A 16549-nucleotide genomic window follows, 5' to 3' on the forward strand; every position below is an offset into this window, starting at 1 on the left:
AATGTCCCCAATTGCATTGCTGCTTATGGAGGGTGATGCCATTGACGTCCAGGGACGTCCAAACTTCCCATTCATTTCCAATGGCATTTCTTCATGTTTGTTCATTCTATTGATGCCAATGTACTTGGATTCCATTGACGCTTATGTAAGTTGATACCAGTGACGTCCATGGACGTCCAAAATTTTTCCCATTCATTTTCAATGGGAAATTTTTTTTTTCCCCCAAATCAACAGAAAATGACTAGATATCAATAGGACGTTTCCCCCAAATGTGCCCGATTGCATTGCTGCTTATGGAGGGTGATGCCATTGACGTCCACGGACGTCCAAACTTCCCATTCATTTCCAATGGCATTTCTTAATGATTGTTCATTCTATTGATGCCAATATACTTGGATTCCATTGACGCTTATGTAAGTTGATACCATTGACGTCCATGGACGTCCAAAATTTTTCCCATTCATTTTCAATGGGAATTTTTTTTTTTTTCCCCAAATCAACAGAAAATGACTAGATATCAATAGGACGTTTCCCCCAAATGTGCCCCATTGCATTGCTGCTTATGGAGGGTGATGCCATTGACGTCCACGGACGTCCAAACTTCCCATTAATTCCCAATGGCATTTCTTCATGTTTGTTCATTCTATTGATGCCAATGTACTTGGATTCCATTGACGCTTATGTAAGTTGATACCATTGACGTCCATGGACGTCCAAAATTTTTCCCATTCATTTTCAATGGGAAATTTTTTTTTTTCCCCAAATCAACAGAAAATGACTAGATATCATTAGGACGTGTCCCCCAAATGTCCCCGATTGGATTGCTGCATATGGAGGGTGATGCCATTGACGTCCATGGACGTCCAAACTTCCCATTTATTTCCAATGGCATTTCTTCATGTTTGTTCATTCAATTGATGCCAATGTACTTGGATTCCATTGACGCTTATGTAAGTTGATACCATTGACGTCCATGGACGTCCAAAATTTTTCCCATTCATTTTCAATGGGAATTTTTTTTTTTTCCCCAAATCAACAGAAAATGACTAGATATCATTAGGACGTGGCCCCCAAATGTCCCCGATTGCATTGCCGCTTATGGAGGGTGATGCCATTGACGTTCATGGACGTCCAAACTTCCCATTAAATCCCAATGGCATTTCTTCATGTTTGTTCATTCTATTGATGCCAATGTACTTGGATTCCATTGACGCTTATGTAAGTTGATACCAGTGACGTCCATGGACGTCCAAAATTTTTCCCATTCATTTTCAATGGGAAATTTTTTTTTTTCCCCAAATCAACAGAAAATGACTAGATATCAATAGGACGTTTCCCCCAAATGTGCCCGATTGCATTGCTGCTTATGGAGGGTGATGCCATTGACGTCCACGGACGTCCAAACTTCCCATTCATTTCCAATGGCATTTCTTAATGATTGTTCATTCTATTGATGCCAATATACTTGGATTCCATTGACGCTTATGTAAGTTGATACCATTGACGTCCATGGACGTCCAAAATTTTTCCCATTCATTTTCAATGGGAATTTTTTTTTTTTTTCCCCAAATCAACAGAAAATGACTAGATATCAATAGGACGTTTCCCCCAAATGTGCCCCATTGCATTGCTGCTTATGGAGGGTGATGCCATTGACGTCCACGGACGTCCAAACTTCCCATTAATTCCAATGGCATTTCTTCATGTTTGTTCATTCTATTGATGCCAATGTACTTGGATTCCATTGACGCTTATGTAAGTTGATACCATTGACGTCCATGGACGTCCAAAATTTTTCCCATTCATTTTCTATGGGAATTTTTTTTTTTTTCCCCAAATCAACAGAAAATGACTAGATATCATTAGGACGTGTCCCCCAAATGTCCCCGATTGCATTGCCGCTTATGGAGGGTGATGCCATTGACGTTCATGGACGTCCAAACTTCCCATTAAATCCCAATGGCATTTCTTCATGTTTGTTCATTCTATTGATGCCAATGTACTTGGATTCCATTGACGCTTATGTAAGTTGATACCATTGACGTCCATGGACGTCCAAAAATTTTCCCATTCATTTTCAATGGGAATTTTTTTTTTTCCCCCAAATCAACAGAAAATGACTAGATATCAATAGGACGTGTCCCCCAAATGTCCCCGATTGCATTGCCTCTTATGGAGGGTGATGCCATTGACGTCCACGGACGTCCAAACTTCCCATTTATTTCCAATGGCATTTCTTCATGTTTGTTCATTCTATTGATGCCAATGTACTTGGATTCCATTGACGCTTATGTAAGTTGATACCATTGACGTCCATGGACGTCCAAAATTTTTCCCATTCATTTTCAATGGGAAATTTTTTTTTCTTCCCCAAATCAACAGAAAATGACTAGATATCATTAGGACGTGTCCCCCAAATGTCCCCGATTGCATTGCCGCTTATGGAGGGTGATGCCATTGACGTTCATGGACGTCCAAACTTCCCATTAAATCCCAATGGCATTTTTTCATGTTTGTTCATTCTATTGATGCCAATGTACTTGGATTCCATTGACGCTTATGTAAGTTGATACCATTGACGTCCATGGACGTCCAAATTTTTCCCATTCATTTTCAATGGCAAAAACAAAAAATGTCCCCAAATCAGTAGGAAATCACCAGATATCAATAGGACCTTTACCCCAAATGTCCCCGATAGCATTGATGCTTATGGAGGGTGATGCCATTGACGTCCATGGACGTCCAAATTTTTCCCATTCATTTTCAATGGGGAAAAAAAAAAAAATTCCCAAATCAACAGAAAATGACCAGATATCAATAGGACTTGTCCCCTAAACGTCTCCGACTCTATTGACGCTTATGGAGGGTGCTGCCATTGACGGACATGGACGTCCAATTCTCCCAATCTTTTCTAATGGCTTTTACTTTGTTTAGTGCTATTGACTGGCATTATGGTCCATTCTATTGATAGACCTGAGTGGGGCTAAGATCTGTATCTCCACAGAGGAAAGACCAAGGTGTGTAATTTCTCCCGAAATTGCAGTTTCTAGTTATTATTATTTATTATATCTTCATCTTATTCTCCGCGTTTTTTCGGCGCGCCGCGCAGCCCGAACCATACCACCGATCGGCACCGTTGAAGTATCGGCACGACCGGATTTTTCGCGCGACGCAGGGACTTTTTCAAAATCCCCCGAAAAATTTTCCGTTCGCCCGTAAACGGCAATTTTCCGGAAAAAAAAAAAAGTTAAAAAATGTATCTAGTCCTACAATTTTTGACCAAATCACATAATTTGGGTATCAAAAATTCCGGGACGATGAGGGGCATAAAAGTTGTATACAGAATTTGGCAAAAATTTACGGTTCCCCGAAAATTTGCCAAAAACTTTCCTATTCATTTTGAATGAAAAAAAACACACGCTGCACAGCCCGAACCGTTTGACCGATCGGCACCGTTCGAATATCGGCACGACCGGAATTTTCGCGCAACGATGGGAATTTTTCAAACGGACCCGAAAAATTTTCCCTTCGCCCGTAAACGGCAATTTTCCGGAAAAAAAAAAAAAGTTTCAAAATGTATCTAGTCCTACAATTTTTGACCAAATCACACAATTTGGGCATCAAAAATTCCGGGACGGTGAGGGGCATAAAAGTTGTATACAGAATTTGGAAAAAAATTACGCTTCCTCGGAAATTTGCCAAAAACTATCCCATTCATTTCGAATGGGAAAAGTCCCATTCACTTCCAATGGGATTTCCAATGGAATTTACATTGCATTGATGCCATTGACGGCCATGCATGTCGAATCTACTGATGCCAATGTACTTGGATTCAATTGACTATATGGATGTCGATGCCATTGACTGCCATGGACGTCCAAAATTTTTCCCATTCATTTTCAATGGGGAAAAAACAAAATGACCCCAAATCAACAGAAAATGACCAGATATCAATAGGACGTGTCCCCCAAACTTCCCCAATTCCATTGACGCTTATGAAGGGTGCCGCCATTGACTTACATGGACGTCCAAAATTTTTCCCATTCATTTTCAATGGGGAAAAAACTAAATTTCTCCAAATCAACAGAAAATGACCAGATATCAATAGGACGTATATCCCAAACGTCCCCAATTCCATTGACGCTTATGGGGGGTGCTGCCATTGACGTCCATGGACGTCCAAAATTTTACCCATTCATTTTATATGGGAATTTTTTTTTTTTTCCCCAAATCAACAGAAAATGACTAGATATCAATAGGACGTGTCCCCCATATGTCCCCGATTGCATTGCTGCTTATGGAGGGTGATGCCATTGACGTCCACGGACGTCCAAACTTCCCATTAATTTCCAATGGCGTTTCTTCATGTTTGTTCATTCTATTGATGCCAATGTACTTGGGTTCCATTGACGCTTATGTAAGTTGATACCATTGACGTCCATGGACGTCCAAAATTTTTCCCATTCATTTTCAATGGGAATTTTTTTTTTTTCCCCAAATCAACAGAAAATGACTAGACATCATTAGGACGTGTCCCCCAAATGTCCCCGATCGCATTGCCGCTTATGGAGGATGATGCCATTGACGGCCACGGACGTCCAAACTTCCCATTAATTTCCAATGGCATTTCTTCATGTTTGTTCATTCTATTGATGCCAATGTACTTGGTATCCATTGACGCTTATTTAAGTTGATACCATTGACGTCCATGGACGTCCAAATTTCCCATTCATTTCTAATGGCATTTAATTATGTTTTTTCATTTTATTGATGCCAATGTACTTGGATTCCATTGACGCCTATGTAAGTTGATACCATTGACGTCCATGGACGTCCAAAATTTTTCCCATTCATTTTCAATGGGAATTTATGGGACGTCGGCGTCATCCGCACGTTGGACTTCGTCGACTGGACGTCGGCGTCATCCGCATGTTGGACGTCGGCGACGTTTGCTAGTTGGACGTCATCACCGTCCGCTCATTGGACGTCGGCGCCGTCCGCTCGTTGGAAGTCGGCGCCGTCTTTATGTTGGATGTCGGCAGCGTCAGCACTTTGGACGTCGGCAGCGACAGCAATTAGGACGTCGGTGACGTCCGCTCGTTGGACGTCGCCAAACTTTGGACGTCGGCGTCGTCCACTCTTTTGACATCGTCACCATCCGCTCGTTGGACGTAAGACGGCGCATTCTGCACTTTTGACGTTTGCTTGTTGAACGTCGTCATTGTCCCACGTTGGACGTCGGCACCGTCCGCTCGATGGACGTCGGCGGCGTCAGCACTTTGGACGTCGGTGACGTCCGCTCGTTGGACGGCGCATTCTGCACTTTTGACGTTTGCTTGTTGAACGTCGTCACTGTTCCACGTGAGATGTCGGCACCGTCCTCTCGATGGACGTCGGCGTCATCTGCTCTTTTGACGTCTTGGACGTTGGTGACGTCCGCTCGTTGGACGTCGCCAAACTTTGGACGTCGGCGTCGTCCACTCTTTTGACATCGTCACCATCCGCTCGTTGGACGTAAGACGGCGCATTCTGCACTTTTGACGTTTGCTTGTTGAACGTCGTCATTGTCCCACGTTGGACGTCGGCACCGTCCGCTTGATGGACGTCGGCAGCGTCAGCACTTTGGAAGTCGGTGATGTCCGCTCGTTGGACGGCGCATTCTGCACTTTGGACGTCGGTGACGTCCGCTCGTTAGACGGCGCATTCTGCACTTTTGACGTTTGCTTGTTGAACGTCGTCACTGTTCCACGTGAGATGTCGGCACCGTGCGCTCGATGGACGTCGGCGTCATCTGCTCTTTTGAGGTCTTGGACGTCGGTGACGTCCGCTCGTTGGACATCGTATTCTGCACTTTTGACTTTTGCTTGTTGAATGTTGTCACTGTCCCACATGGGATGTCGGCGTCATCTGCTCTTTTGACGTCGATGACGTCGGCCTCTCACGCTAACTTTTGACGTCGGCGCCGTTTGCTCGTTGGACGTCGTCACCATCCGTTTGTTGATCGTCGGGGACGTCGGCGTCATTGACGTCTTGGACATCGCATTCTGCACTTTTGACGTTTGCTTGTTGAACGTTGTCACTGTCCCACGTGGGATGTCGGCATCATCTGCTCTTTTGACGTCGGTGACGTCAGCCTCTCGCGCTAACTTTTGACGTCGGCGCCGTTTGCTCGTTGGACGTCGTCACCATCCGTTCGTTGATCGTCGGCGCCGTCCTCTCGATGGACGTTGGCGTCATCCGCTCTTTTGACGTCGGCGACGTCCAATCCACTCTGAGGTATACGCATAAAGTAGGAAACTGACCGGGGATCGAACCACCATCCTCTCGTACCAAGGTCAGCGATATTAACACTGAGCTATCCATCTGCTAAATGCAGTGTTGTGTGATATGTATATAAAGTTATCATGTATGTGATACAGGCATTGACAAAAGCTAACTTGGTATTGACAGAGGTTCGACCCTACGACCTCCCGCATCAAAGTCATTTTCAATTGGAATTTTTTTTTTTTCCAAAAATCAAAAGAAAATGACTAGATATCAATAGGACGTGTCCCCCAAACTTCCCCAATTCCATTTACACTTATGGAGGGTGATGCCATTGACGTCCATGGACGTCCAAATTTCCCATTTATTTTTAATTATGTTTTTTCATTCTATTGATGCCAATGTACTTGGATTCCATTGTAAGTTGATACCATTGACGTCAATGGACGTCCAAAATTTTTCCCATTCATTTTCAATGGGAATTTTTCCCCCCCCCAAATCAACAAAAAAACGACCTGATATCAAAAGGACGTGTCCCCCAAACTAGTCCAATTCCATTGACGCTTATGAAGGGCGCCGCCATTGACGGCCATGTACGTCCAAATTTCCCATTCATTTCTAATGCCATTTAATTATGTTTTTTCATTCTATTGATGCAAATGTACTTGGATTCTATTGACGCTTATGTAAGTTGATACCATTGACGTCCATGGACGTCCAAAATTTTTCCCATTCATTTTCAATGGGAATTTTTTTTTTTTCCCCAAATCAACAGAAAATGACTAGATATCAATAGGACGTGTCCCCCAAATGTCCCCGATTGCATTGCTGCTTATGGAGGGTGATGCCATTGACGTTCATGGACGTCCAAACTTCCCATTCATTTCCAATGGCATTTCTTCATGTTTGTTCATTCTATTGATGCCAATGTACTTGGATTCCATTGACACTTATGTAAGTTGATACCATTGACGTCCATGGACGTCCAAAATTTTTCCCATTCATTTTCAATGGGAATTTTTTTTCCCCCCCAAATCAACAAAAAATGACTACATATCATTAGGACGTGTCCCCCAAATGTCCCCGATTGCATTGACGCTTATGGAGGGTGCTGCCATTGACGGACATGGACGTCCAATTCTCCCAATCTTTTCTCATGGCTTTTACTTTGTTTAGTGCCATTGACTGGCATTATGGTCCATTCTATTGATAGACCTGAGTGGGGCTAAGATCTGTATCTCCACAGAGGAAAGACCAAGGTGTGTAATTTCTCCCGAAATTGCAGTTTCTAGTTTAAAATGTATTCATTTATTTATTTTCTACATTATTTATTTAAACATGTTTTTTGAAGCCTATATAGACATTTTTTTCAGATAATCATACGTTAATCATAGTCGAGGTAAAAAAGGTTTGATTTTTATTGCGTTTAGCTGTGCTTGTGGACAAAATCAGTTGCGTTTTACATAAAGGAAGGCTCCATTTTTATTTATTTTTGTTATACCCTGACTAAAAAAAAAAAAAATTCAGCTATATTTATTTATTTAGACAATGTTGAGTGGTCTTAAGACGTTTTTTGCATTCCTGGATAGTTAAGAATTTATTAACAAGTTTATGTTAATACAGTTTAAATTCTGTTCAAATCTTGCCATTTAAATTCATCATAAAATCCTGACATTTACATTGGAAGTTTTGAAAATGTTTCTTTAGTGGTTTTTGAAAACAAAGGTTTTAATCAAATGGTGTATCACCTGAACTAATACACATGAAAGTTACAGTGGTATAAAAAGTATCTGAACCTTTTGGAATTTCTCAAATTTCTGCATACAATCCCCATCAAATGTGTTCTTTTTCAAAATCACACAGATGAAAAAACAGTGTCTGCTTTAACTAAAAACACCCAAACATTTATCTGTTTTCATATGAGGATAGTATACAAAAAATAATGACAGAAGGGGGACAAATAAGTTAGTGAACCATCACATTTAATATTTTGTGCCCCCCTTTGGCAGCATTGACTTCAACTAGACGCTTCCTGTAGCTGTAGATCAGTCTGGCACATCGATCAGGACTAATCTTGGCCCATTGTTCTCTACAAAACTGCTGTAGTTCAGTCAGATTCTAGGGAAGTCTGACATGAATCGTTGTCTTTAGGTCATGCCACAGCATCTCAATTGGGTTCAAGTCTCGACGTTGACTTGGCCACTCCCGAACGTGTATTTTGTTCTTCTGAAACCATTCTGAAGCTGATTCACTTCTGTGTTTTGGATCATTGTCTTGTTGCAGCATCCATCCTCTTTTTAGCTTCAACTGTCTGACAGATGGCCTCGGGTTTTCCAGCAAAACATCCTGATACACTTTTGAATTCACTCTTCCCTTAATGATTGCAAGTTGTCCAGGCCCTGAGGCAGCAAAACAGCCCCAAATCATGATGGTCCCTCCACCATGCTTCACGGTTGGGATGAGGTGTTGATGTTGGTGAGCTGTTCTATTTTTACTCCCAAACAATTTAACTTTGGTTTCATCAGTCTACAAAATATTTTGCCAAAACTTATGTGGAGTGTCCAAGTGCCTTTTTGCAAACACTAAACAAGCAACAATGTTTTTTTCGACAGCAGTGGCTTCCTCCGTGGAGTCCTCCCATTAACACCTGTCTTTGCCATAGTTTTACTTATTGTTGATGTGTGCACAGAGGTATTGAACTGTGCCAGTGATTTCTGTAAGTCTTTAGCAGACACTCTAGGGTTCTTTTTCACCTCTCTGAGTATTCTGCGCTGAACTCTTGGCATCACCTTTGGTGGGCAGCCACTCCTTGGGACAAAGCAACAGTGGCATACTCTCTCCCTTTGTAGACAACTTCTCTGACTGTCGTTTTCTGACTGTCAATCCAGACTTTTAGAGATGGTTTTGTATCCTTTCACAGCTTTATAAAAATCAACAATGCTTGATCGCGGGTCTTCAGACAGCTCTTTTGACCGAGCCATGATGCACATCAGACAATGCTTCCAACAAGACAATTCTCACCAGGTGTTTGGTAAAAATTGGTTTCAATTGCTCTTTAAGTCTCCTTAGGGAGAGGGTTGGCTTACCGTACTTATTTTCCCCCTTCTGTCATTGTTTGCATGTTATCCTCATTAAAATATGAAAACCTACAAATGTTTGGGTGGTTATAGTTAAAGCAGACACTGTTTTTTCATCTGTGTGATTTTGACAAGGATCAGATCACATTTGATGGGGATTTTGTGCAGAAATGTGAGAAATTCCAAACGGTATCACTGTAGTACAAGTCTATACAGATTTATTTTGCATCGATCATTTCGCCGATCAATTAATTGGGTTCATATTCGTGAGAAATGTAGGCCTAACCCTCGGTCACCCAGTCTGTTTGGTCTTATAAATGTCCCGGCCCGAGCAAAAAGTGTACATGCATGCTATGCTGTTATATCATCCCTACCAATGTTGAGACCAAACCTACGCCCTTGTCTTGCACCATCAATGGCAGCCAGTGAGCTAACATCAGCCACGTTTACATGCTGACTTTTATTCATACCGATTCAAATCATTCCGAATGGAAATTTCACATCAGCTGTTTACATGTCACTTCATCTATTCCGATCCAGCGTTTACATGTGACTGCCTTTATTCCGAAAGGACGTTTGACAACTGCCGTCTGACATGCGCAGATTAATCAAAACAAAGCGTCACGTTGCAAAACATGGAGATCGATCGTCAGATCAGCTGCTGTTTTAACTTTTCGAGTGGAAACAAAACTTCAGAATGATACGCCGTTCATTTAAAAACTTGTGTGGGTGCGCTGTGCGTGTGCTTGGAAGCCATGTTGCAAGTGACGTTACTTACGTCACCGAGTGACGTCACCACGTCAGTACGGAGCATGCGCAACCAGACACCATTCCGCTTCCCTGTTTACATGATATAATTTTACTTCTAATCGGTTTGGGAAAAGGAATATTCCACCCCTGTGAATCGGAATGAAATTCCATTCGGTTTGGGCCTGTTCATTCCGAACGAGGTGTTTATATGGAACACATTTATTCGGTTTGAACAAATATTCCGATTGTAATTGGAATATTTGGCTCCATGTAAACGTGGCAATAGACACTATTCTAATGGAATATTTTGGAAGCAACCTGTTGGTTCCTTTTTGTTTTGTTTTTTAACAGTGACACCTTTTTAAAAAGATATATCAATTCTTGGGAGCGGATCAATAACCTCTTGGGCTACAAAGTATCGGGTATCACCTTTTCGATAAATTGTCACACCCCTATTAAATACAATGAAAAAATAATAAACTTAGAGTGTTACTTTGGGCTGTAAACAGTGTGTATTTCATCAATTTAGTTCATATTCACATTGTATTGTTTTAAAAATGTATTAATAAAAATATATTTAAAGAGCACAACATTTGAATCATTTTAAATACTGTAGTGATAATTGCTCACATAAAAGTTTTGAATAGCTGTCTACTGTGGCGACCGCTGTCCATGAAAGGGTTAAATCCCCTAAAATCCCTTCCCTTTGTTCCATGCAGTAAACTACATTGCCAGCAGCAGGCGCTGCCAATTTTGTTGGGATCTAAGCGCATGCGTACAGGCTTGTTCGCCGCTGTCATCTGAGGACACGTGAGGTAACCACACATGTTCACGTTGTTCTCGCGCACATGGAATCCCTGTGCCGTGTCATTTATTCGCCTTTTCACAAAAGCACTACGACATAATCGGCAACCAACGAAAGCCCGCTTTTAGTGGTGCTAGTAACTGGGGTGAGAAGTGAAGTGACGGGGAGGGGGTGGTTCACCGGCTTCTTTTAAAGCTCCAGAGAGCAGGGAGTTCATGTGTCCGTAAAAGGCGGGCCGACGAAGACACCTCACCGGCCGTGTTAGCTAGCTTCCGCGTACTGCATTGTTAACCGAGCTATACTTAATTTACTCCCCAAACAAGATGTCTGAGTCTTTAAAGCGAAACGTCGCTAGTAAAACGGGCCATGGTGTCAGGCTGCCCTGTCAACTGCTCGCGTGAGCCGAATTCCACTTCCTGCGCAGGAGGGCAGGCAGCGGGCACTCTGAGGACGAGGGTGGCCGAGGGAGGCGCGCGACGGGCGGCCACCGAGGAGCCACAATAGTCGACAGAGAGGACTGAAGGAAGGAGGAACCGGCGGGAGCTCCGTTTTTCAACCCAACTTCATTAGTCGTCGTCGCCGGCTGACATCAATGGACTAGCAACTCATTCGGTAAATATCTTTAAATATCTACTATACTGTAAGACTGTATACTGCTTTATGTCGGTGACGCAGGGATTGTGTCTCATTTTGAATGTGCTGACATGACACTGCGGTGCTGCGTTCGAGTTTCAAAAAGTCATTTCAAAATGGTTGCTCCTTGTTCTATTATTTTGTGAAGATGTTGTCATACTTTAACCATACGTGACCACGAGGAGGGAAAGTGTCTTTTTACAAAAAGAAAAAAAGTTGCGTCACAGCAAAGTCAAAACAAAACCAAATTCTCCACCCACAATGAAGCTATTGTGGCGTGGGAGTCCTGCGATACTCTGGGTAGCTGCTTTCCCCACTTTTCTCACTGCAGTGAACACATCTCTTTTAATGGGTGCTTTTTGTGTGCAACTGTAACTGTACAAGTGCATGATTGGTGAGAAGGATTAAAATGCAACTTTTTGTGGGGGAGTTCACCTGTCTTGATCCCTGACGTCATCGTGCATGTTTGTATTTTTCAACCATATATATTAATATATATATATCCTGGACATCCGTGAAATGATTGAATTATAAGGTTTTGTGCAAAACAATTGCAGTACAGTACATTATTTTCCTCATAACACATTGTCATTCAAATGCCATTCCGATGCTCACTGATCAGAAGTCTTAGGAGATCTGATGCAGACGTCTAGCATCCGGTATATCTTGGTCAGGTGTTGCAACAAAAGAAGCTGCGTGAAAGTCAACAGAAAAGCAAGAATGAAGCCATAGGTTTGCTTGAGTTAGGTTTAGTCGAATTTGCTGGTTGCACATGACATGGGTGATACCATAATTTTTCCTAAATTGTAATTTATGCAAAGTTCATGGAAAATTACAAAAAAAAAAATGTTTTGGTTTAACACTAATAATCCTTCTACAACAACTGTAGGTTTTATCCTACATTTTTGGTGCGGGTGGAATCATTTCATTCTTTTTTTCTCATAGTGAGGAACCTATCCACTGTCATTTGGTGATGATAAAAATCTGTTGTTTTTTCAGCACCAACTTTCATATCTTTATTTAAAAAAAAAAAAAAACAGTTGAGGATCTTAAATCAGGCAGAATTCGTGGATCTGTTGGTAATTATAAACCCTTTTAATGAGGCAATTGCAGTTTTTAGCAAAATATGAAATAATGAGAAGTGTTTAAATGTTTTTGTGGCATCATTTGTAGCTATTTTAACATGTTAAATTGGCTGTTAATGATTTTTCCAGTACTTGAAAAAATTGAATTAAGACTACTAACACATGATATGCTAAAATATAATGATGAGAAGAAAGCCAGTGGTTTTCTTGAGGGGATCACATAAGGTACTCTGGAAATGGAATGTAGCTCTTGTAATATTTATGAAGCACTTGGACAAGTTTTGGTACTGTAGGAATTTGGAGCGATAGTCCAGCTTGGTGGTTTTTATTTCTTTTTTTCCACGTGATGGATAACATGAAATGTTATATAATGCAGACACACTGGCGTCTTAACTGTTTATGGTGAACACACATACACAGACAAGCGCACATACAAATAAGTTCATGTGCTTTCTTGTCTCCTTTCTTGCTAAACCTTTCATTGCCTGGCGCTCCTCCAGAGGGTCGTGACGACTCTCAGCAGCTGTATTTGTGTGTGTGTTCTCTCGTGTGTGTGCTTGTGTGCTAGCCATGTCCCGAGATGCCCTTCCTCCATAGGCCTCGCACTATACAGCATTCCACAAGGGGGCCCGGGGAGAGGAGGAAGAGGAGGAGGAGGTGGGTGGATGAGGGGAGTGTCAAGGAGAGAGTATGGCAGGACTTTTCAAAGCCATTTGAGGCTTGAATTGCTACTGAAAAGCATCGGAAAAAAATAATTAAAAGAAAACATTAGTTGGACTAGTCTGTTTAGTGATGTAGTGGGCGTTTCCTAGATTTTAAGTTTTTCTGCTTTAAAATAAAAAAATACTTTGATTTCCACTCTTGTTGTAAAAATTCCCACTGAGCATGAAACGCCTCCCATGCGTGTCCTTTCTTCTTTGCCAACATAGATGAAAATATAGCGCCTGGTTTGTTGAAAACCACCCATACATTTATAGGTTTTCATATTTTAATGAGGACGGAAGGAAAAAACTACACGGTGGGACACGGGTTTAAGTAAGTAAACCTTCTGCCTAAGGAGCCTTAAAGAGCAATTGAAATCAATTTTTACCAAACATTTTTAGTCAGGTGTGTGCCCAATCACTGATGAGTGGTTTAAAGCTGCCCTGCCCACTATAAAACACACACCTGGTAAGAAACGTCTTAATGAGAAGCACTGTCTGATGTGCATCATGGATCGGTCAAAAAAGCTGTCTGAAGACCTGTGATCAAGGATTGTTGATCTGTACAAAGCTGGGAAAGGATACAAACCCATCTCTAAATGTCTGGATGTTCATCAATCAACAGTCAGAGAAGTTGCCTACAAATGGAGAGAGTTTGGCACTGTTGCTTCTCTCCCACAAAGTGGCAGTCCACCAAAGATGATGCCAAGAGTTCAGCGCAGAATACACAGAGATGTAAAAAAAAAAAAAAAAAAAAAAAACCTAAAGTGTCTACTCAAGACTTACAGAAATCACTGGCACAGTTCAATACCTCTGTGCACACATGTGCACATATGTAAAACTATGGCCAAGAATGGTGTTAATGGGAGGACTCCATGGAGGAAGCCACTGCTGTCTAAAAAAACATTGTTGCTTGCTTAGTGTTTGCAAAAAGGCACTTGTACATTCCACAGAAGTTTGGCATAATGTTTTTTGGACTGATGAAACCAAAGTTGAATTGTTTGGGAGTAACACACAACGTCATGTGTGGAGGAAAAATGGAACAGCTCACCCGTGAAGCATGGTGGAGGGAGCATCATGATTTGGGGCTGTTTTGCTACCTCAGGGCCTGGACAATGTGCAATCATTCATTCATTCATTCATTATCCATGCCGCTTTTCCTCACGAGGGTCGCGGAGGTGCTGGAGCCTATCCCAGCTAACTACGGGCAGTAGGCAGGGGACACCCTGAACTGGTTGCCAGCCAATCGCAGGGCACAAGGAGACATACAACCATTCACGCACACACTCATACCTACGGACAATTTAGAGTGTTCAATCAGCCTACCATGCATGTTTTTGGGATGTGGGAGGAAACCGGAGTTCCCGGAGGAAACCCACGCAGGCACGGAGAGAACATGCAAACTCCACACAGGAAGGCCGAAGCCCGGGATTGAACCCTTGATCTCAGAACTGTGAGGCAGACGTGCTAACCACTCAGCCACCGTGCCGCCGATGCAATCATTAAGAAGAATTAATTCAAAAGTTTATCAGGATGATTTGCAGGAAAACCGGAGGCCGTCAGGCCGTCAACTGTCAGACAGTTGAAGCTAAAAAGAGGACTGATGCCGCAACAAGACAATGATCCAAAAATGCAGAAGTAAATCAACTTCAGAATGGTTTCAGAAGAACAATATACACGTTCTGGAGTGGCCAAGTTAAAGTCCAGACTTGAACCCCATTGAGATGCTGTGGAATGACCTAAAGACAGAAATTCATGTCAGACATCCGAGGAATCTGACTGAACTATAGAGGTTTTGTCGAGAAGAATGGGCCAACATTAGTCCTGATCAATGTGCCAGACTGATCTGCAGCTACAGGAAGCGTCCGGTTGAAGTTATTGCTGCCAAGGGGGGCACAAAATATTAAATGTGATGGTTCACTTATTTTTCCCCCTTCTGTCATTGTTTGCAATGTTTGACTATCGTCATTAAAATATGAAAATCTATAAATGTTTGGGCGGATTTAGTTAAAACAGTTTTTTTCATCTGTGTTATTTTGACAAAGATCAGATCACATTTGATGGGGATTTTATGCAGAAATGTGAGAAATTCCAAAAGGTTCAGATACTTTTTCATACCACTGTACATTGAACCTTGAAGACCGGTAGAATAAATTGAACATTAACGTAGACACACCCACCCTAGAAATGTTAAGAACAAAAGAATTTAAATGTTGAACAAATGTGACATGAATTAAACTCAAAACTTATGTCTTAGATGTTTTTTTCTCTTCCCTATTTGTGCTGTCAGCCCCCAAATACAAACTACACAAAGAAACAAACATACAACAGATACTTCTTGATCTGGGCTGACAGAGAATGAGTTAAGCTCATGATAACTTTTGAATAGATGTCCAATTACCGTTAAATGGGTGTACCGTATATTGCTTGGTTTGAATTTATGTGCATGTTTGTGTGTTAGCCATTTTCCATTTCTGAGACGCAGCGCTGACTCACCATGGATAGCATGTGATACACGGCAGCAGGCGTACGCCACACTCTCATACAATAGTCTTGTATTTCCTTGGCATGTGTATGTGTGTATTTCCTTGGCATGTGCGTAGGTGTGTGTGTGTTGGTGCTAATGTAAGGTGTTTGTATGTGTGTGTCAGTGCGGGCGGGTGTGTGTTTGGGCTTGTCGATGGCTGCGACTCAACTGCGAAGTCTTCCCACTCGTCTTAGTTTTCACTAAGCGTCACAGCATGCAGTATGGCTATGAATCCACTGTGTAGGTGTCGGATAAAATGTGTGTTTCCACATCGTACATCTATTCTTTCCAGGTGCCCAAGGGGTTCTATAACAATGGCATCTCATTAGATTGTGCAAGTGTACCCAACGAAGCCACCCATGAGTCTGTTTAATTAAAATACTGTTGTCACAGCGTGGCACGGAGTGATGCTAATGATTCAAGAGCATAATTACCTTCAAGTACTTTAAATATGTATTTTTTTAGCTTGAAACACACATTAAAACAGTTCTCTGATGTCGTAATACCATTTCGTCAAAATAATTCATGGATACTTTTTTTCCTTCATTTTCGAAAACCTGTCTAATGCAAATGATCCAGTACTAACCTCGCCCTGTTTCCTTTGCGAATAATAATGAGGAGAACTTCTTTTATGACAAATATTTGCTGAGCCAACAGGTGGATTCCTGAACAGTCGAATGTCTAAAAATGTTAGAATTATTATTTGA

At 41.8% G+C, this 16549-nt stretch overlaps 1 protein-coding gene across 2 annotated transcripts in view; it reads left to right on the forward strand.

The window, feature by feature from the left end:
- The first annotated feature begins 10871 nt into the window (after positions 1-10871).
- LOC130905159 (nucleus accumbens-associated protein 2) overlaps positions 10872-16549 on the forward strand; it is a 119192-nt gene continuing 113514 nt past the window's right edge. The window contains exons 1-2 of one of the 2 annotated variants that reach the window (XM_057818282.1): positions 10872-10906; positions 11321-11508. The gene's annotated coding sequence lies outside the window, so the exon portion shown is untranslated. The other variant, XM_057818279.1, reaches the window with a different exon arrangement.

This window comes from Corythoichthys intestinalis, chromosome 17 (assembly GCF_030265065.1).
Source record: "Corythoichthys intestinalis isolate RoL2023-P3 chromosome 17, ASM3026506v1, whole genome shotgun sequence".
Classification (NCBI taxonomy): Eukaryota; Metazoa; Chordata; class Actinopteri; order Syngnathiformes; family Syngnathidae; genus Corythoichthys; species Corythoichthys intestinalis.